Consider the following 21871-nt stretch of genomic DNA (forward strand, 5'->3'; position numbering starts at 1 on the left):
ATCACAACATTTCTTAAAAAGACTATCTTAGTTAAGTGTAACTTTTGGAACTGAAATTATCCTTTTTCATTGTCATTGTTTTCAACTAGTTTTCAATTACAGGTTTTAGATACTTTTAGTTTTTCTATTTGTCATGTTCCTCAAGTCTCTGTCAAACAGTTAATGATATATAAACATATAACTACTTAAATACTTACTGGGAAATTCTAAAAGAATTTATGAGCACAAGCAGAGACTCCACATTTTAAGCCAACTCTCTGCTGTCTGTAACAGAATGCAGCATTTTCCATATTTTCTCTTCTCTTTTTGTGACTCTTGCCTTCCTACCCGATTATAAGTTTCTTTTGTACTCCTCATTTCTTTCCTCATTATTTCCAGCTTAAAACACCATGAAAGTACAAAGAATGGGCCTGACCAGGTGGTGGCACAGTGGATAGAGCATTGTATTGGGACCCTGAGGACCTAATTTCGAAACTCAGAGGTCATCAGCTTGAGTGTGGGGTCCCTGGCTTTAGCGTGGGATCATAGACATGACCCCATGGTCGCTGGCTTGAGCAAGGGGTCACTAGCTCTGCTGGAGCCCCTGCCCCTCCCCCACCAAGGCACATATGAGAAAACAATCAATGAACAACTAAGGTGCTGCAACTATGAGTTATGTTTCTCATCTCTCTCCCTTCCTGTCTGTTGGTCCCTGTTGGTTTCCCCACCTTCTCTCTTGCTAAAACACACACACACACACACACACACACACACACACACACGGAAAAAAAAACAGTACAGAGAATGCTTCAAGATGCATTTAAGAAGGATTGGCAAATGAAGCTTTTAATTCTAAATTATACTAGAATATAGTATGTATACATATTAATATTTTTAACAAGTTTAAATAATGATTCATTCATTTAATAAATTTAATTTAAATGTGCTTGGCTGTTATAGGCCAAGCACTATTCTATGTGCTGGGATATATCAGTGAACAAACCAAAAATCCCTCTCTTTGGAAAGCTTAGATCTTTCAAGTAGTGAAGGAAAGGGAGGGAGGCAACTGACAATGACAATAATAACTTAACAATTATATAATGAAGGAGAGTGGAGTAAGGCAGGTTGGAAGTATGGAAGGTGGGGAGCGAGGCCTCACTGAGAAGGTGAGATTTGAGTAAAAACTTGACGGAGGTGAGGGAGTTAGTTCGCCAAGTGGTTATCTGTAAGAAAGCATACCTTACAGAGAACAGCTAGAGCCACACAGTCCAATAACGCCTATGGCTACTGACCAACTGAAATGTGAACTGCTAACTAAAAAACAATTGTTAATTGTATTTCATTTCACTTTATTTAAATTTAAAATCTGATACATTGATTTATTTTAAAATTTTAAGTATGTTTGCATCAACTCAGGTATGTAAATCTACATTACAACCATAAATTTTATAAAATCTAAATACAGATCAAGTATTTCTGAAAAAAAAAATTCAGTGTCCAAATGCAATGTACTATGCTGGGGAACAATTTCTTTTTTTCATTTCGGTTGCATGAGGTTTTAGAACTGTTTCTATATATTTCTGCATTGCTTATTCCAAATCTGAAATCCATGTTTTGGTGCATGTTCTAGTTTTTATGCAATTTTAATTTCTTTTTGTTACAGTTAATGGCATGCATTGGTTTTTAAATTGGGAGTTAAAGGGCCATGACTCTTGAATTGAACATAACCACAAGGCAATTAATGTTTTACAAACATCACTTTTACATAATTGTAGTTGTTTTTAAATGTAAAAAATTATTATCTGATAAAAACACCCTCTTATTTTAAGATTGAATCATGGCTTCTTCGAGTAGGCGTAAATGTAAGAATAGTCCTGACACCTTCTGTTATATATGTGGCTGTTACACACTTCAATGTCAAAGGCGCAATATTTCATCATTTGTGACACGTGCATATATTGCCTATTTTCAAGTTACCCTTGGTGATCAAGACAAGAATTGGGCTCCTCATATTGTGTGTTATAATTGTGAGGAAATGCTTTGTGACTGGACAAAATAAAAACACAAAGGAATGCCTTTTGGTATTCCCATGGTATGGCGTGAACCTAAGGACCACAGCAGTGACTATTATTTCTGTCTGATCCATACAAAGGGCATCGGCAAGAAAAAACAGCATATGATCGCATATCCTAATATTCCTTCAGCAATACGACCTATCCCACACTCTGAGACACTCCCAGTTCCAGCTTTCAATGGTTTGATTTCTTCTAAGGACGAAGAAAGTGAACATGGTGATCAAGTGTATTTTGATAAGATGCATGAGGAAATGGTTGTAGAATCTGAAGGGTCTTCTTCTGATGCCAAGCAGTCATTAACCCCTCAGCAGTTTAGCCAACCCAAATAGAATGACTTAGTAAGAGATTTGGGCCTATCAAATAAAGCAGCTGAGTTATTAGCCTCCAGGCTTCAAGAAAAGAATGTACTTCACCGGTCAGCTAAAGTATCCCATTTCAAGAAGCGTGGACTTTTTTTCCAAAGACAAACACTTTGTTTACTGTCATAATATCAGTAGTCTTCTCAGCCAGCTAGGTGTTACTACTTACAGTCCAACAGAATGGCGGCTATTTCTTGACAGCTCTAAACGAACTCTGAAATGTGTTCTCCTGCACAACGGTAATGTTTATGCAGTGGTTCCAATTGGTTATTCAACTCACCTGCGAGAAGATTATAATGAAATAAAAATTGTCTTCGACTTTCTGAAGTGTGAGGAGCATAACTGGATCATTGGTGTGGATCTTAAAATGGTAAACTTCCTGCTAGGACAACAGAGAGGTTTCACAACAGCCAAGAGGTTTGGGACAGCCAAGCTCGGGAGAAACACTGGACACAGAAGGAGTGGCTGAAACGTGAAGCTCTGGAAGTAGGGATGCAAAATATTGTGAATGAATCTGTAGTTAATCAAGACAGGATCATTTTCCCCCCACTTTTCATCAAACTTGGCTTTAATGAAGCAGTATGTTCAGGCTTTGAATAGAGAAAGTGAATGCTTTCAACATATTATTTCTGCTTTTCCTGCCTTGTCTTTCGAGAAGTTAAAAGCAGGTGTATTCGATGGACCTCAAATTTGAACCCTCATACATGATGAAGAATTTGCCAGGAAGATGATAAGGAGGAGAAAGCAGCATGGCATTCTTTTATGGCAGTTACAAAGAACTTCCTTGGCAACAAAAAGCAGAAAACTATGAACTTTTGGTTCAAAGAATGCTGTTGCCTTTCTGCAACACTGGATGTAACATGAGTGTTAAGATTCACTTCCTGAACAGTCACCTTGATACATTTCCCAAAAATCTTGGAGCTGTTAGTGATGAGCAGACTACTGCTGGAGCATCAAATGAGATTGTCCTCAACAAGTACACAAACACAAGAGCTACAAACGCAAATTTTTGCCTGAATAGAATTTAAATAAGTTTTGTGCAAATTTTATGATTAAAATAAGTGTTTTCATATGTTCTATTTTGAAATTGTAGACGAATTCTGATGCAGTCATATCTTTTAGTGTATTAGTATATTTACTGCATTATATATATAATTATATTTTCACAAAGATGATGTCCAAGAAGACGTTCTACTTAATTATGTTAAACTAAGTGTTAAAAATTTTACAATAAGATGAAAACCTAAAATCTTGAATTGCAAAAAAAATGAGGCTTACAGAGAAATACTAGTGTCAGATTTGAGATCAGCACACTTGAATTAGGTAAGATCAAGTGTTTTTGTGGATACAACAAAAATTTTGTTCCCCAGTATTATCAGTGTAATATTCAACAGATCTCAAACACATAGTAAAGAGATAAAAATTAAAACATCTTATTTAACTATATTGGATAAAATATGATACATTAATAAAATTTCTCTTGCTTCTTTATTTTTTTTAAATGTGGATGCTAGAAATTTTAAAATTACATGTATGGCTTACTTTTGGACAACACTGAGCTAGCTAGAACAGGGAGCCTTCCTGCTATGTCTGAGGAAAACCAGAATGGCTCAGACGTAACTGGGCTGAGGTGAGTGAGTAGATGATGAATCAGAGAGTGAAAGGGTCCACGTCATGTAGGTTCTCAAATACCTTTTCAGTCTTTCTATAACAATGACAATGACTAAAATTGCAAGATTGAAGGTCCAATTAACACCTGCAACCTCTACTTCTTTCGTCAGAAATTTCTAGAAAATCATTTGGCTATACATTTGTACCCTTACCATGCCAATGTACTTTAACAAGCCACAAGGTATGATGAAGGTAAGAAAGGAATCACAGTCAAGCCTCATTAAAGTCTTGGCAGTAGGCAGTATTGGACAACCTTTAGAGAGCAGGCTAATCCTATTACCATGGTGCCAGACCCACAGATAGAGACTCCAGTAGTTTCAAGACAGAGTAAGTCCATCGTTCCTTCATTTTTTCTCCACACCTCTCTAATTCATTACCTCCTTCCATCCAAACTTGCTTCTCCTCAAATAGTAAGAAAAGAAAAACAAAAACAAAAACAGCTCTATGTATTTCCTTTATTTATATATACTATGGATAATTTAATTATCATGATTATTATCTGTGCAATGGCCATATATATTTTTTTACTAAGATTTCATTTTTTAAGAGAAGTTAAAGCAATAGCTATATTTTCTTCTGCATTTTTTCTCCCCTTAACACACAATTGATTATTAACGTAGGTTTAGGGGGAAAAAAGGCTTCTAAACGGGATGGAAAAAAAGCTGTTTCCATTAATTTATCAACTCTAAGGGCTCCACAACTGCATGGAATCTTGTGGAGTAAGGACACTAAATGGGTAAACAGGCCCTGATTTACTGATTGGAAAGGCCCTGTGGAAGTTATGTCTTCCTAAGTAAGACCGGAATAAAACAAAAAGTTTTTCTTGTAGACCTGTACATTTCCTTTTTAAATGCACATATGAAAACTATGAAAAAGGTGAGAATTTATGTAACATGAAGATCAGAGCAAGCTCTGTCCCTGAACATGGCTAGTGTTGTAATCAAGAGTTTAGTTATTCTTTTCCCAAAGCTGGAAATTCCCATTAAGTAACTATTATTGGAACATCATTCAAACTTAAAAGGAAACTGAAGGTAACTTTATGCTTTTAAATGTAGTCCTACTCCCTTCTGGAACAGGAAATCTCAGCTTTTAAAAAAAAGGGAAGCAAAACTAAAAGGGGTAGTCCCTCTTGTAAATGAGAAGAACTGATGATTACATAAATGGGTCTGGTGCCTTTCCGTTTTTGTTTTTTTTAAATGCTTTGGTTTGCTATCTTATTTTATTTTAATGAGGTAGAATTGTCATATAACATTATGTTAGTTTCAGGTGTACAACATAATCATTTGGTATCTGTACACTCTACAAAATGATCACCACAACAAGTCTAGTTAACCTCTTTCACCACACAATAGACCCCCTTCACCCATTTTGCCCACTCCCAATCCCTTCCCCTTTGGTAAACCACCAGTATGTTCTCGGTATCTATGAGACTGGTTTTGTTTTCTTTGGTTTTGTCTATTTGTTTTGGCTTTTAGATTCCACTTATAAGTGAAATCATACAATATTCACTTTTCTCTGATTTATTTCACTTAATATAACACCATAAAGATCCATCCATGTTGTTGCAAATGGCAAGATTTCCTTCTTTTTTTGGCTGAATAGTATATATACCATATTTTCTTTATCCATTCATACATCAGTGAACACTTAGGTTTTTTCCTATAGTTTATTAGCTATTGTAAATGATTCTGCAATGAACATATGATGTGTGTGTGTATATATATTTTTTCAAATTAATGTTTTCCTTTTTTTTTTCAGATAAATACCCAGAAATAAAATAGCTGGATCTTATGGTAGTTCTGTTTTTAATTTTTGAAAAACTTCAATACTGTTTCCATAGTGCCTGAACCCATCTACCTTCCTATGATGTGTATAATGACTCCCTTTTCTCCAAATCCTATCCAACAATTGTTATTTTATGTCTTTTTTAGTATAGCTATTCTAACAGGTGTGAGGTGATAACTCGTTGTGGTTTTGATTGGCATTCCACTAATAATTAGTGATATTGAACATATTCTCATGTGCCTGTTGGAAACTGTCTATTCAGATCTTCTGTCCATTTTTTAATGGCATTGTTTGGGGTTCTTTTTTTATTTTGCAACTGGGTTATTTCTGTTTTTTATATATTTTCCATATTAACCTCTCATTGGGTATATAATTTGCAATTATTTTCTACTGTTAGAGGAATGCCTTTTCATTTTGTTGATAGTTTCTTTTGCTGTGCAGAAGCTTTTTAGTCTGATGCAGTACCACTTGTTTATGTTTGCTTTTGTTGCCGTTGCTTTTAGAGTTAGATCCAAAAATTCATCACAAGACCAATGTTAAGGAGATGAGCACCTATGATTCCTCCTAGGACTTTAATGATTTTAGGGCTTACATTCAAGTCTTTCATTTTTGTGTATGGTGTAGGATGATGGTCTAGTTTCGTTCTTTCACATGTCGCTGTCCAGTTTTCCCAAAACCATTTATTGACAAAACTATCCTTTCCCCATTGTATATTCTTGGCTTTTCTGACATAAATTAATTGACCATACATGTGTAGGTTAATTTCTGGGCTCTTTATTCTGTTTCATGGATCTATGTGTCTGTTTTTATGCTTTTACTATATTATCTTAATTACTATAGTTTTGTAATATAGACTGAAATCAAGGTAACTAGTACCTCCAGCTTTGTTCTTCTTTCTCAAGGTTGTTTTGGCTTTAGGGGTATTTTGTGTTTCCACACAATTTTTAAATTTAGTTCTGTAAAGAATAACTTTAGAATTTGCTTATGCTCAATAATTTCTGCCTTAGTGGTCCCGAAATAATGCTATTTTCATTGGTCCCCAAGTGTAAAAAGATTAAAAACCACTGATCTAATGTGTCATTTAAGGTGAATGTTTCCTTATTGATTTTCAGTCTGGATGATCTATCCATTGATATAAGTGGTATATTAAAGTCCCCTACTATTATTTTATTGCTGTCACTTTCTCCCTTTAGACCTGTTAATATTTCCTTTAAATATTTAGGCATTTCTACATTGGGTGCATAAATATTTACAAATGTTATATTCTCCTATTGGACTGACCCCTTTATCATTATGAAGTGCCCATTTTTGTCCTTTATTAAGTCTTTGGTTTTTTTTTAATTTTTATTTTACTTATTCATTTTAGAAAGGAGAGAGAGAGAGAGACAGAGAGACAGAGAGAGAGAAGGGGGGAGGAGCAGGAAGCATCAACTCCTATATGTGCCTTGACCAGGCAAGACCAGGGTTTCGAACCAGCGACCTCAGCATTTCCAGGTCAGGCATTAAGTCTTTGTTTTAAAGTCTTTTTTGTCTAATATAAATATAGCTACACCAGCTTCTTTTTCATTTCCATTTTCATGGAATATCTTTTTCCATCCCTTCACTTTTAGTATATGTGTGTCTTTACATCTGAAGTGAGTCGCTTATATGCAGCACATAAATTAAGTCCTGTTTTTTAATCCATTCATCCACTCTATGTCTTTTGATTGAGAATTCAATCCATTTACATTTAAAGTAATTGTTGCTAGGTATATACTTACTGCCATTTTGTTAACTATTTTCTAGCTGTTTTTGTAGTTCCTCTCTGTCTTTCCTTTTTCTCTTGCTCTCTTCCCTTGTGGTTTGATGAGTTTCTTTAGCATCAAGTTTAGATTTCTTTCTTGGGCTGATGTGCAAGGGAAGTATGCTTCTGGAGACAGGTGCAGGGACACCTCATGGGAGCTGGGCAGAAGCTAGGATAGCTACCAACTCCTGGCCTGGACCAGTGTGGAGATCTGGGGACCTGGTCTGGCCTGGTGCTCCCATCCTTATCCATCATGTGCCTCATGCCTAGGCCTGCTGTGTGCAGCTCACAAACTTCCTTGAAGGTAGAAGCTTTTCTATCAGATGTTCCACCATAATAATGCTGGAGTTAAGAAGTCTCTGTTCCACAATCTTTACTATATATTTACCTTTACGAGTGAAATTTTTACTTTCATGTTACTAGTTAGTGCATTTCTTTACAGCTTAGTGAAGAACTTCTAACATTTCTTGTAAGGCTGGTTTAGTTAGAAATTCTTTTAACTTTTGCTTGTCTGGAAAACTCTCCTTCAATTCTGACCAATAAGTTGGGTAGGATATTCTTGCAGTCTTTTCCATTCAACATTTTGTATATTTCATACCACTTCCGTCTGGCCTGCAAAGTTTCTGCTGAAACATCGGCTGATGGGGGTACCCCTGTACATAGCAACTTGTTTTTACTCTTGCTGCGTTTAGGATTTTGTCTTATCTTTAAGTTTTCACATTTTTATTACAATGTGTGTTGATGTAGATCTCTTTAGATTAATTATATTTGTAACTCTGTGCTTTCTGGACTTGAATGTCTGTTTCTTTCCCCAAGTTAGGGAACTTTTTAGCCATTATTTCTTCAAATAAGTTTTCTTCCCTTTCTCTCTCCCTTCTCTTTCTAGGGACACTATAATATGAATGTTATTCCATGTGATGTTGCCCTCCTAAAGGTCCCTTAATCTATCTCTTTTTTTTTCTTTTTAATGTTTACAAATATGAATGGAAAGATTAAACGGACATACAAGGAAAATCATCCAATTCTTTGCCCCTTCCCTAAATATCATTTTCTTTCTTTCTTTTTTTGAAAGAGAGTGGTAAGGAGAGACAGAAACATCAAGCTGCTCCCGTATGTGCCCTGACTGGGGAATGAGTCAGCAACCTCTGCAGTCCAGGACAACACTCCAGCCAACTGAGCTTTCTGGCCAGGGCTTAATTTATTTTATTCATTGATTGATTCTTAGAGAGACAGAGAGAGAGGCAGGGGAAGGGCAGCATTCATTTGTTGTTCCACTCAGTCATGCATTCATTGATTGCTTCTCGTGTGTGCCCCGACTGGGGGTCAAACTTGCAACATTATCATTTCGAGATGATGATCTTAACCAACCAGGGCCTAGGTATCTTTATGTTTTTAAATTCTTTCTTCTTTTGACTGCTGTTTGGGTAAATTCCAACATCCTGTCTTCCAAGTTGCTGATCTGTTTTTCTTCATCTGGTCTGCAGTTGAACCCCTGTAGTATATTTTTCAGTTCCGTTATTGTATGCTTCAGCTCTGTGACTTCTATTTGGTACTTTCTTATATTTTCTCTCTTTGTTGAATTTCTCAGACTGTTCATTCATTCTTCCCCTGAGGTCAGTGAGCAATTTCATGACCATTACTTTAAATTCATTACTTTGAGCTTTTTATCAGTACGTTACCTATCTACATTTCATTAAGGTCTCTACTGAGATTGCATTTTATTTTTTGGTTTAAAACATATTCCTTCCCTGGCTGGTTGGCTCAATGGTAGAGCATCAGACCAGGATGTGGATGTCCTGAGTTTGATTCCTGGTCAGAACACACAGGAGAATTGACCATCTGTTTCTCTATCCCTCCCTGTAGCCATGGCTCAACCAGTTTGAGTGCATTGGCCCTGGGTGCTGAGGATGGCTACATGTAGCCTCTGCCTCAGGTGTTAAAAATAGCTCAGTTATAATCATCTTCTTCTTCTTCTTCTTCTTCTTCTTCTTCTTCTTCTTCTTCCTTCTTCCTTCTTCTTCTTCCTTCTTCTTCTTCTTCTTCCTTCTTCTTCTTCCTTCTTCTTCTTCTTCTTCCTTCTTCCTTCTTCTTCTTCTTCTTCTTCTTCTTCTTCTTCTTCTTCTTCTTCTTCTTCGACTTCTTCTTCTTCTTCTTCTTCTTCGACTTCTTCTTCTTCTTCTTCGACTTCTTCTTCCTTCTTCCTTCTTCTTCTTCCTTCTTTCTTCTTCTTCTTCTTCTTCTTCTTCTTCTTCTTCTTCTTCTTCTTCTTTTTTTTTTCCGAAGTTGGGGGGCGGTGGCAGACAGATTCCAGCATGTCCCTGACCAGGATCCACCCAGCATGCCCACCAGGGGGCAATGCTCTGCCCATCTGGGCCATTACTCAGGTGCAATTGGAGCCATTCTAGCGCTTGAGGCGGTGGCCATGGAGCCATCCTCAGTGCCCTGGCCAACTTTGCTCCAATGGAGCCTTGGCTGCAGGAGGGGAAGAGAGAGATAAAGAGAAAAGAGAGGGGGAAGGGTAGAGAAGCAGATAGATATTTCTCTTGTGTGCCCTGGCCGAGAATCAAACCCGGGACATCCACACACCAGGCCGACGCTCTACCGGACAGGGCTCTTCATTTTTCTTGACTCTCTGTGTTTGTTTCTATGTGTTAAGTGAAACAGCTATTTCTCTCACTCTTAAAGGAGTGACCTTGTGTAAGAAACAAATCTTATCATTCAACCTTGGGCTAGCTCTTGGTTGTCTCTCTAACCTTTGTGATTGTATAGTGAGCCTAATTTACTCTTGATAGGTCCCAGTTGTTGACAGTGTACCAAAAACTCTGCTGAACCCCCAGATCTGGAGATATCCCTAGGGGACAGCTGAAAAAATCAGGAATTCAGATAAGTATATAAGCTCCGTTTTGGAGGTACCAGTCAGCTGTTGTAAGACCAAGATAGGGTGCAAAGATGGTGTCTCCCTGCCTATGTTCCCTGAGAGTGCTTCTATACCCTCTAGATGTGTGGCAAACCTGGAGCCTATCTCTTAAGTTGAAGTTCCAGGACTAGTAAATAGATTGTTTTCACAGGAAGGCTAAGGGTGTGTTTCAGTCTTGTTTGTGCACTGCCCTGCATATGGTAGCCTGCCAAGAACTGTCTTTTCAATTATTACAATCCCATGGGGCCCAGGAAGGTAAGCCCTGCCTTGGCCACCAGGGTCAGGCAATCAAGAGGTATTTCCTGTGTGGAGTGCATCATCCACCAATATCAACAATGAAGGGAGAGTCCTGATAGTGAGGTACATCTATGGCTGTAGCAAGGCTGGGGAAAAGCTCTAGGGTGGGGCATGCCCACAAGCTTTAGCTAGGCAGTAGGAGAATGCTGTGCCTGTGCCTATTTGCCAGAACTAGCAAGGTAGAGGGAGACTGAAAAAATGGCATCCAGCAACACCTCCTTCACTGGAGAAAATCCCAAACCGTCCCTGCCACTCTGGCAGACACTTTGAGATTAGCAAATTCTCTCCTTTACAGATAGTCTAGGCACTGGTTCCCAGAACGAGTGAATCCAAAAGCAAGCCCTTTAAAAAGAGTGTCTCAAATCCCTAAAGCCCTTTGAGTCCACTAGATGTAAGCCCTGTTGGTTTTCAAAGCCAGATACTTTTAGGGCCTGTCTCTCCAGTGCATGTTCCAAAAGTTGGGGTACCTGATGTAGGACTTGAACACCTTGCTCCTCGGGAAAATGCCAGACTTGTAAAATCCCTTATTGTGCTTCACTGCACTAGGGGTGGGAGTGTGTGTGTGTGTGACAGAAACACAGAGAGAGACAAAGAGAGGGACAGATAGGGAAAGACAGGAAGGGACAGAGATGAGAAACATCCATTCTTTGTTGCAGCACCTTAGTTGCTCATTGATTGCTTTCTCATATGTGCCTTGACTGGGGGGCTACAGCAGAGCAAGACACCTTGCTCAAGCCAGCAACCTTGGGCTTCAAGTCAGTGACCTTAGGCTTCAAGCCAGTGACCTTTGGGCTCAAGCCAGTGACCATGGGGTCATGCCTATGATTCTACGCTCAAGCCAGCGACCCTATGCTCAAGCTGGTGACCTTGGAGTTTCAAACCTTAGATCCTCTGCGTCCCAGTTCAATGCTCTATCCACTTTACCACTGCCTGGTCAGGCTGGGATTTATAACAAGACCCCTTCTCTGCCTTTCTTACTCACCATAGAGGAGCTGTTCAGCTAGTTTTCAGGTCTTTTTCAGTGGTAATTGCTCTACATACAGCTGTAAAAATTTTTTTTTTTTTTTGCATTTTTCTGAAGCTGGAAACAGGGAGAGACAGTCAGACAGACTCCCGCATGCGCCCGACCGGGATCCACCCGGCACGCCCACCAGGGGCGATGCTCTGCCCATCCTGGGCATCGCCATGTTGCGACCAGAGCCATTCTAGCGCCTGAGGCAGAGGCCACAGAGCCATCCCCAGCGCCCAGGCCATCTTTGCTCCAATGGAGCCTTGGCTGTGGGAAGGGAAGAGAGAGACAGAGAGGAAGGCGCGGCAGAGGGGTGGAGAAGCAAATGGGCGCTTCTCCTGTGTGCCCTGGCCGGGAATCAAACCCGGGTCCTCCGCACGCTAGGCCGACGCTCTACCGCTGAGCCAACCGGCCAGGGCCTACAGCTGTAAATTTGATGTGACTGTGGGAGGAGGTAAGTTCAAGATCTTCCTATGCCACCATCTTGGACTGCCCACCAGTCTGGTAATTTTATTTTATTTTATTTTTTTTATTTTTTTTGTATTTTTCTGAAGCTGGAAACAGGGAGACACAGTCAGACAGACTCCAGCATGCACCTGACCGGGACCCACCTGGCACGCCCACTAGGGGGCGATGCTCTGCCCCTCTGGGGCGTCGCTCTGTTGCGACCAGAGCCACTCCAGCACCTGGGGCAGAGGCCAAGGAGCCATCCCCAGTGCCCAGGCCATCTTTGCTCCAATGGAGCCTTGGCTGAGGGAGGGGAAGAGAGAGAGAAAGGAAGAAGAGAGGGAGGGGTGGAGAAGCAGATGGGCGCCTCTCCTGTGTGCCCTGGCCGGGAATCAAACCTGGGACTTCTGCACGCCAGGCCGACGCTCTACCACTAAGCCAACCGGCCAGGGCCCAGTCTGGTAATTTTAGAGAGAGAAGAAGAAAGTATGTGTGTGTGTGGAGGGTGAGGGGGGAAATAGAGAAACATCGACTTTTTGTTCCACTTATTTATGCATTTATTGGTTGTTTCTTATATGTGTCCTGATCAGGGACTGAATCCACAAACTTGACACATCAGGAGGATGCTCTAACCTACTGAGCTACTTACCAGAGCATGGTAGCTTTCTTACATTGTTGCATCATCTCTATTGGCTTTCTCTTCTTAAGTAATTTTTTCAGTGAGTTCCTGCCTACTCTTACCACAAATACCAAATTCAAATATTCGCTTGTTAGCTTTTAGATAAAACTGATCAAAGGCTACGTTAAACTATCTCAACAACACTGTTATGTAAGGTCCCTAGAATATCCAGGGAAAAACACTCTAAAATTTCATGGAAAAACCTACTTTTGTGGTTCACAATTCTTAGGCTTTGGCATTTTCATTCATTCCTTAACCCAGTGAAAAACATCACCTTTTTTGGGGTTTCTTTTATATTTATAGACGTTCCAGTTGTTTCACACTGCCTATCCCAGTATCTGCGGTAAATAGTTGAAGATTTTTATTTAAGAGTTTCCTTCCTAAACTTTTGTAGCATTAGAATGAATGAAGACTTCTCATTTATCAATGAAAGACTTAAGTAGACTATATGACAATGCTAATAAAATTTGGAAATAGTTATTTGACTCCATAATTCAAGATTCCTCCATTATTTAATCCTAATGCACCTTTAGTATACTGATTATTAAACATCCTTTATATACCATCTCAGCATCAATAGACTAGTTCATTAACCAGAAAGATACTGAGATTTCCCATTATTTTATGCCTCCCCTTCATTGTCTATTGCAAATACCAGGTTTTCCTGAAATCCTAACTGTCCCAATTTACTCTTCCTGTCCTAGAATAGAGTCAGGTACAGGTCTGCAGTGACTTGTGTCCAGAAATAAAAAGTAAAGAGAGAACAAAGCTAGAGCAACAACTCTGAAAGACATACATTGGTGTGTAAGACAAATGCACCCCCATGTTTATCGCAGCATTATTCATGGTGGCCAAGACATGGAAACAACCAAAGTGTACTTCAATACACTTTCAACAGAGGATTGGATAAAAAGGATGTGATATATATGTATATATAATGGAATACTACTCAGCCATAAGAAATGATGACATAGTGACATTTACGACATGGATGGACCTTGAGAACATTATACTGAGTGAAATAAGTAAATCAGAAAAACCTAAGAAATGCATGATTTCACACATAGGTGGGATATAAAACTAAGACTAATGGACATAGATAGAAGTGAAGTGGTTACCAGGAAAAGGGGAATGTGGGTGAACGGTGGGAAGGAGTAAAGAAGGACAAATATATGGTGAGGGAAAATGATTTAATTTTGAGTGATGGGTATACAACATACCACATTTCATCATGTATAAGATGCACCTTAATTTTGGGGCCTGAAATTTCAAAAACAAATGTACATAAAGTTATTGAACTCAAGTTTTATTCATCATAAAATTCATACAACTCCTCATCACTGTCAAAAGTCCCATCCATTAGCTTGTCCTCATCTGCATCTGATGAGGAATCACTGTTTTCATATATTACCTTGTCCTCAGTTCCATCTATGGCATTTTATGCCACAACCACTGTATAAGACACACTCAGTTTTTAGACTCAAATTTTTTGAAAAAGGGTGCATCTTATACATGGGGAAATACGGTAAGCAATAGTTCAAATGCTATAGAAAAGTTTACCTAAAACCTATGTACTCTTATTTATTGATCAATATCACCCTGTTAAATTTAATTTCTAAATAAAAATTTTAAAAAAAGGATGAATGTCACAAGAATTAACATCACAAGATGTTAATTTTTAAAGAGAAAACAATTGTTTATAGTAGGAAAAATTTGAGATAGCTAAAACAAATAAATAATTTAAAATTTTTAATAAAGCCCTGGCTGGATAAAGTGTAGTCCTGGTGCACCAAGGTCAAGGGTTCAATCCTCAGTCAGGGCACATATGAGAGGCAATCAATGAGTATACAACTAAATGGAACAACCAGTTGATGCTTCTCTCTCTCCAATAAGTCAATCAAATTTTTTAAAAGACGAACAATATGACTTCTTGAGGGAAGTTTTCCTTAAAAAATTAATAAAGAAAATCTTAAAACTTATCATAGGAAATCAGGTGTTTTGATATTTTAACCAAAGTTGTTCTTTAATATGTGTTTCTGAAAGTTGAATAACTTACAGTCCCATCGAAACTATTTTAATACCCAACATTCTGGTAGCTTGCCTCCAATCTATTATCATCTATACTTGTATGTATGTATTTATTTATGTATGTATTAAAGAAAAAGGAAGAACTAGTCTGAAGAATATTTAATCTACTAAACTTTGATTGTATTCTCATTTTTAAAATTACCCTTTGAAGGCCCTGGTGGTTGGCTCAGTGGTAAAGCGTTGGCCTGGCGTGCAGGAGTCCCGGGTTCAATTCCTGGCCAGGGCACACAGGAGAAGCGCCCATCTGCTTCTCCACTCCTCCTCCTCTCCTTCCTCTCTGTCTCTCTCTTCCCCTCCTGCAGCTGAGGCTCCACTGGAGCAAAGTTGGTCCGGTGCTGAAGATGGCTCTGTGGCCTCTGCCTCAGGCGCTAGAATGGCTCTGATTGCAGCAGAGCGACGCCCCACGATGGGCAGAGCATCACCCCTGGTAGGCATGCTGGGTGGATCCCGGTCAGGTGCATGCAGGAGTCTGTCTGACTGCCTCCCCATTTCCAACTTTGGAAAAATACAAAAATAAATAAATAAATAAATAATTATCCTTTGAAAATAGGAAATTTGTGACCTTGAAATTTTAATAGAATTTCACTGGGAAACAAAATTTTGTTGTATCCACAAAAACACTTGTTCTTACCTAATTCGAGTGTGCTGATCTCAAATCTGACATTAGTTTTTCTCTGTAAGCTACATAAGATACAGTTTCTTTGCAATTCAACATTTTAGGTTTTCATTTTATTGTACCAGTTATCATTTATTAAGCTATTGGGACTATCTAGAACACCACTGAAAACAATACACAGATTGTGCTTCCAAGGGAACAGTACTCATTTTCCTCAGATTTCAGAAACATCTACCTAGTGTACACTGAATCAAGTTTTAGTGGGTGGTGCTATGGACGGTGCATTGCTTCTCACTGTGCTCTAGTGAAAGCCACTGTGGTTACAAGGAGACGTGCTGGGGGTTGGGAATCAAAGGATCTGAGTTCAAGTTCTAATGACATCAGTTTCTATTTGTGCCACCCTACCCAAGTGAAACATGTCTGAATCTCAGTGTCTTCATTTGTAAAAGTATACTGGCCCTGCCTACCTCACAAAAACTGTATTTTGCACATCAGATTGTATGATACATTGAAATCTCTAAAGTCAAAATGCTAAAAAAATGGCATAGGTTGTTAATAAGTCACTTCATCTTTTTACCTGTTTTCTCACTGTAGCAAGGATTATAAAATAACCTAATTGCTTTGAGCTTATGAGTACAAGTACTTTGATTTCTGAGAAGTCTTGCCATCTGAAGCTTTATAAGCACCCAAGAAGTTGTCACAGAGAATGAAGAGCTCGGAATGGGGGAATAACATGGTTTGAATGACATTTCTAGAAAGAAAAAAAGTCCTGGTAGAGTAGTTTTAAGAATAATTAACAGATCTGAAGAAATCTTCAGGGTAATCTCAGATAAGTATGCAACTGATTGCCATGCCCAGAGTCACAGTTCAGAAAAACCAGGCTCAGTATGGGGCATAGTTATGTCTACTCCTCCTCCTCCAGTGTGAAGGTAGGTGCTAAGAGTGATGACAGTAAGTGAAATACAAAGAACATTCATAAATGCTAAAAAATTTCTGGTGAATTAAACTATTACTGCATATTAGTTTTTCTTTGATAAATGACTGTATTATGGAAGAATATGATTTAATCATGAAGTTTAGTCTTTTGTAGCTTTAGGTTTGTTTCAAACTATACATATACTTAATTGAGAAAAAGTCCATCAATATTTGGTTAAAATATTTTTTAATTATTTGAAAGTAGTGTGTTTTTATTTACATTTATATTTATTAGTAAAAATTATGATATGGAAGGTTTTATAGCTCTATGCAACATTAATGATGCACTAATAAAAGCAATGAAAAAAATTAAGAGTGGAGAGAGAGAGAATAGGATTGGGGATGTGAATGAATACTGAAGGGGAAAAAAGAAAGACAAAAGGAAAGAAAAACACTAAGAAAACTAAAGGAACTTTGGCATTTGGACTTTCCAAAGCAAATTTCTACCTTTAGATTCTTCCCCTTAACTGTGACTCCAAAGGCAACAGAAAAGCCACTACTGCTGTTAACAGATTTTAATTCAAAACATAGGGGCAAATGCCCTAACTATGGGAAAAGACAAGCATAAGGTGTTTCTGTAGCAACTGCATGCTTGATGTGTTTGTAGTATGTGTGTATATATGAATAGGCAGGAAATTCCTGCTGTCTTTCTCACCTTTTAAATAAATAGTTTCTTTTCTTTTTTCACCCAAGATGACAGAAAGATAGAAATGAATTTCTCTATACAAATGCATCAGCTATGATTGATTTCTAGAATTATAAAGCTTACTGCATCAGTAACTGTTAATATATGCATTTTATCAACTTTCTATATCACTCAAAGATGGAATCTTTTTTTAGAGCAATATATACCTTGTGGGACCCTCTGCCTCTGGCAGTTATAGAAAGCTCAGGTTCAGTCTCTACATTATCTGGTAACTCAGACTCCAAAAGAACTCTTATCTACAGTATTCTACACATCATAATCTTTCTTCAATTTTAAAGAATCCAAACCCAAATAACAAACAATACAAAGCCACTGTTACAATGGCTACAAATTTTGTTTTTTTAAGAGTAAATAAGTAATGATACTGAGAAGAAAAAGGCATTTACACTAATCAAAATATCCATGAGAGTGACAGAACTTCTTCGCTAAATTCTAAACGAAATCTGATTCTACTTAATTTTACTGTACAGACTGCACCTAGTAGTTATGAACAATTAGCACTTTTTTTTTGTATTTTTCCAAAGTTAGAAGCAGCGAGGCAGTCAGACAGACTCCCAGGATCTGTCCGGCATGCCCACCAAGGGCATTACTGAGGGGGGGGGGCATTGCTCTGTTGTGGCTGGGACCATTCTAGCACCTGAGGTGGAGGCCAGGGAGCCATCCTCAGCACTCATGAAGCCTTGGCTGTTGGAGGGAGAGAGATAGAGAGGTAGGAGAGGGAGAAGGGTGGAGAAGCAGATACGCGCTTCTCTTGTGTGCCCTAAGAATCGAACCCAGGACTTCCACACTCTGGGCCGACACTCTACCACTGAACCAACTGGCCAGGGCAGGTAGCACTTTCTTAATAGAGTTTCCTCTTTGACCAACTCAGATGGGATTCCCTAGTTTCCAACATTGTTATTTATGATAGTCAGCGTGCCAAGAGAAGCTTCTGAAAAGAGAACAAAACATTTCCACAGCAGAGCTTAGAATAATATGGATAAAAACCAAACTGGGCTGCTATCAATGTTTAAAGAGTAAATTCCTCTCTGAAGAATTAAAGAATAAAACTAGTAATAGAGATTGTCTCAGTGGAGGATAGATCTGTTTTTGGCATGTCTGAGTTATTTTTAAACCATGTGTATATATAGCATACTGAAAGTCAGTATGATATAATGGATTTCTGGGTTCACAATGCCTCAGTTCGAATTCAACTCAGCCACTGTCTAGCTATGTGACCACTTAATAACCATGTGATGTCGAACATATTTCTTACTTCTCTGTATCCAGTTTCCTCTTCTGTCAACCAGGGATAATAACAGTTCCCTTCACAGGATTGTTGAGAGGAATCAAAAGAGTGGTAAACAGTATGTAAGTATTAGATATTATTTTTAACTTTTTATTTTGAGATAATTTTAGACTTACAGATAACTGCAAAAATAGCACAAAGGATTCTTACCTCCCTCCTCTTCTAATATTAACATCTTAGTACAAGTATCAAGAACAGAAAAGAACATTGATGTTATTGATGTTACTATTGTTTATCTAAACCACAGACTTGATTTAAATTTCACCAATTTTTCCACTAATGTCCTTTTTCTAGAATTATCCAGGATCCACATTGCATTAGTTATTTCTCCTGATTCTTCTCAGTCTGCATAGTTTTCCCTGGCAGGTACAAACTTAACCCAATGATCAAAGTAAATATCACTAAATAATAAGTCATGTCAACATTATAGATTCCTTAATATGATATATTGAAAATAAAAAACAGCATTTTTTAGTTTTCTTGTCAAAAATACATAACCTCATTCCAATTATGAGAAAACATGACAAGCTAAAATTGAGGGACATTCTATAAAATAACTGGTCAGTACTTTTCAAAAGTATCACTATTATTTTTTAACTTTTTAAAGATTCAAAGTAAATTATCTTTTTAATGAATATCTATAAGCAATGATCTCAAAGTTTGGCTAACTTTAATTTCCTACTTATCAACGAAACCTAATTTGAAAGTTTATTTAAAGACCCATTAGTTTATACTAAAGTGTTTTTTTTTTTTTTCATGACACAGCCTACACTTCAAGTTCCCTATGATGTAATTCTATTTTAGCAGGCTGGCCTAGAAATCTAATTTATATGTATTCTTTTTCTAGGGAGAAATGTATTATAGATCTGAACTTGAGATGTCAGAAATGTATCCCTTTCTCTTATTCACTCTGTCCCCAACCTGATGGCCAACAGGAATTCTGCCTCTTTCCTCATCTATTTAAATACATCCAACATCCCATTACTATGTTACTGTAACCAGAATGCTGGTTCTTGGCAAGTCCCAGGCCTGCTCCCCTCTTACTTTAAAACTGCTTCTCTTTTCTCTTTCCTTAATTCTTGAATCCCTGATGATTTGAGACTTGTTTTAGGAGCCCTCTGTTTTGGCAATATGTATACATGTTTCTCTGGCTTTCTTGATTCAACTCTGACTCTAAACATTCTTTGGAATTTGGGATGACTCCACAGGTCTAAGTAGAATTCTCCCTCCACTAGATTAACTCTTAACTCCATCTACTAGCTGGGCTGAACCCTGGCATCCTTCCAAATATGTAAAGTCATCAAACTTCAAGAGTTCTGGAGTGGGAGGGGCCTGGGATGAGGGAACAAATAAGAGCTACTATTTAGAAGGTAGAATGTACTCATTTAGAATATAGGCTGAGAAAAGGAGAAAGGTAGTGGGAGGGCGGGATGGGAATGAAGGAGCAGCACTGTCACTGATGCCCTACAGCAGTTCCCTGTCCTCCTCCTCTATCCTTCCCTGTTTCCCCTGGGAGGGTCTAAGGCCCTCATCTGGTATAAATTCCCAGGGACAAGGATCAGCCTACTGTTGCCTCAGACCAGAGTTTCTGTCCACCTCACTGAACTGTAGAAAGAACACAGGCTTTTTCCTGTTTTTCCTATCACTGGAATAAGCATTAATTGTCAAGTTTTCTAGGGGTTACTGCTGCCAGTCATGATGGGGAAATAAAGGATAAACATTAATACAAAAGAACAAGTTTTAAGAAGTCTCACAGTAATCGTTCTCCTGCTATTCAGTGGAATATAAGTTAAATGGGGCTCTAAACTTTCTCATGTTTTTCTACTTACTTTCTCACTAGGACCCTCAGATTCTATGTATCCCATTATTCTATACTTAATCGCCTACTCCAATCATTTATTGAGTTTTCTACTTTTTAAGGAGCCGTGGGCCTGGGAGTTATACAGTCAGACATGCAAGGTGGCCTTTTCACTCCCCAGTCTTCATCACAGAAGGGAACTCAAGTGTGTTTTCCTGCTGCTGTCCCCTGACTCTGTTTACTGAATGTATTAAATGATTTGGGTGAGGAGTAATACAATCTTTTGGGCCTCATTTTCTTCTTCTTTTTTTTTTTTTTTAAAAAAGGTTCTTTCTTACAGAATTATTGTGAGAACTAGTGAGACACTATATACAATAATAATATCTGGCACAAGGCAAGCATCCAAACAAACAATAGTAATTATTACGGTATTTGCCACTCATTCTGCTACCTCCATACACCCAGCTCCGCACTTGTAAAGATGCAAGGTGAGAGACAGGAAACCAGAGCTGGGGAAGAAGCCACGTTTCCCCTGCCACATCTCGTAATGCTCACCTACCCACACAGTAAAAGTAAAAACTGACAGTAAGCTAGTTTGTGCATGATTCTAAAGCAGAACCAGGAAGTTAGGAAAATCTTAGAAATAGGAAAATGAGAAGAATGCCTTGTTGGCTTTTTATTAAGAAGAAAAATAGTATTTAGCAAAATGTACAAAGTAAAAATAATGTATAGCGTATCTAAATATTCTTGTTTTGAATCCAAAAGAAAGTCATTCTAAGTATCAAGATAATATAATATTTCCATCATTAATGTCCTTCCAATCCTTTTTTTTTCACATTCTTTACTATATCCTAACTGTATAACTTAAAACATTATATTTAGTTTAACCCTTAGTTCATACTGGCAAGCCATGCATACTGAAATGTTACATAAAAATGGACACTTGACTAAAAATATAAAAAAACATACAAATAAACCCAATGCAGCTTCATACCTTACACACATAGCTCCTCTGACATTCCCACGGAGGACACAGCTCTTCAGCAGAATCTTTCTGTGCACTGACTGCTCTCTTTCCAATTAGCCCTGAAGTAGCATCAGCCAGAACTACTTTCCCCTCTCTTCCAGCTTCTGGGTAGTAAGGTAATAAACTAGTGATAAAGGAAGCTACCGCAAATTTCCCTTCCTATAATTGAATCAAACTTTCTTCATTTGGTTGTTTATAAAGTTGCTCATGGCTAATCTCTCATGTGTTTTTATCCCCTAACAATAAGCATGCTGTTCCCCAACTTGGAAAATGCACATTAACATCTACATCAACTTGGCAGTTGTCGATAGCAGTCATTTTCTAGGCAGCCAACTTAAGGCCATGCACAGAGATGCCTTTGTTGTGAGAAAA

At 38.2% G+C, this 21871-nt stretch overlaps 1 protein-coding gene across 2 annotated transcripts in view; it reads right to left on the bottom strand.

Moving 5' to 3' along the window:
* The window catches only part of ART3 (ADP-ribosyltransferase 3 (inactive)), a 159585-nt gene that overhangs the window by 53246 nt on the left and 84468 nt on the right, over window positions 1-21871 (bottom strand). The window contains exon 1 of one of the 2 annotated variants that reach the window (XM_066233723.1): window positions 21467-21488. The exons of the other annotated variant lie outside the window; for it this stretch is intronic. The gene's annotated coding sequence lies outside the window, so the exon portion shown is untranslated. Of the gene's footprint in view, window positions 1-21466; window positions 21489-21871 lie in introns of those variants that run through there. 2 annotated transcript variants of the gene reach the window in all.

This window comes from Saccopteryx bilineata, chromosome 5, assembly GCF_036850765.1.
Source record: "Saccopteryx bilineata isolate mSacBil1 chromosome 5, mSacBil1_pri_phased_curated, whole genome shotgun sequence".
NCBI lineage: Eukaryota > Metazoa > Chordata > Mammalia > Chiroptera > Emballonuridae > Saccopteryx > Saccopteryx bilineata.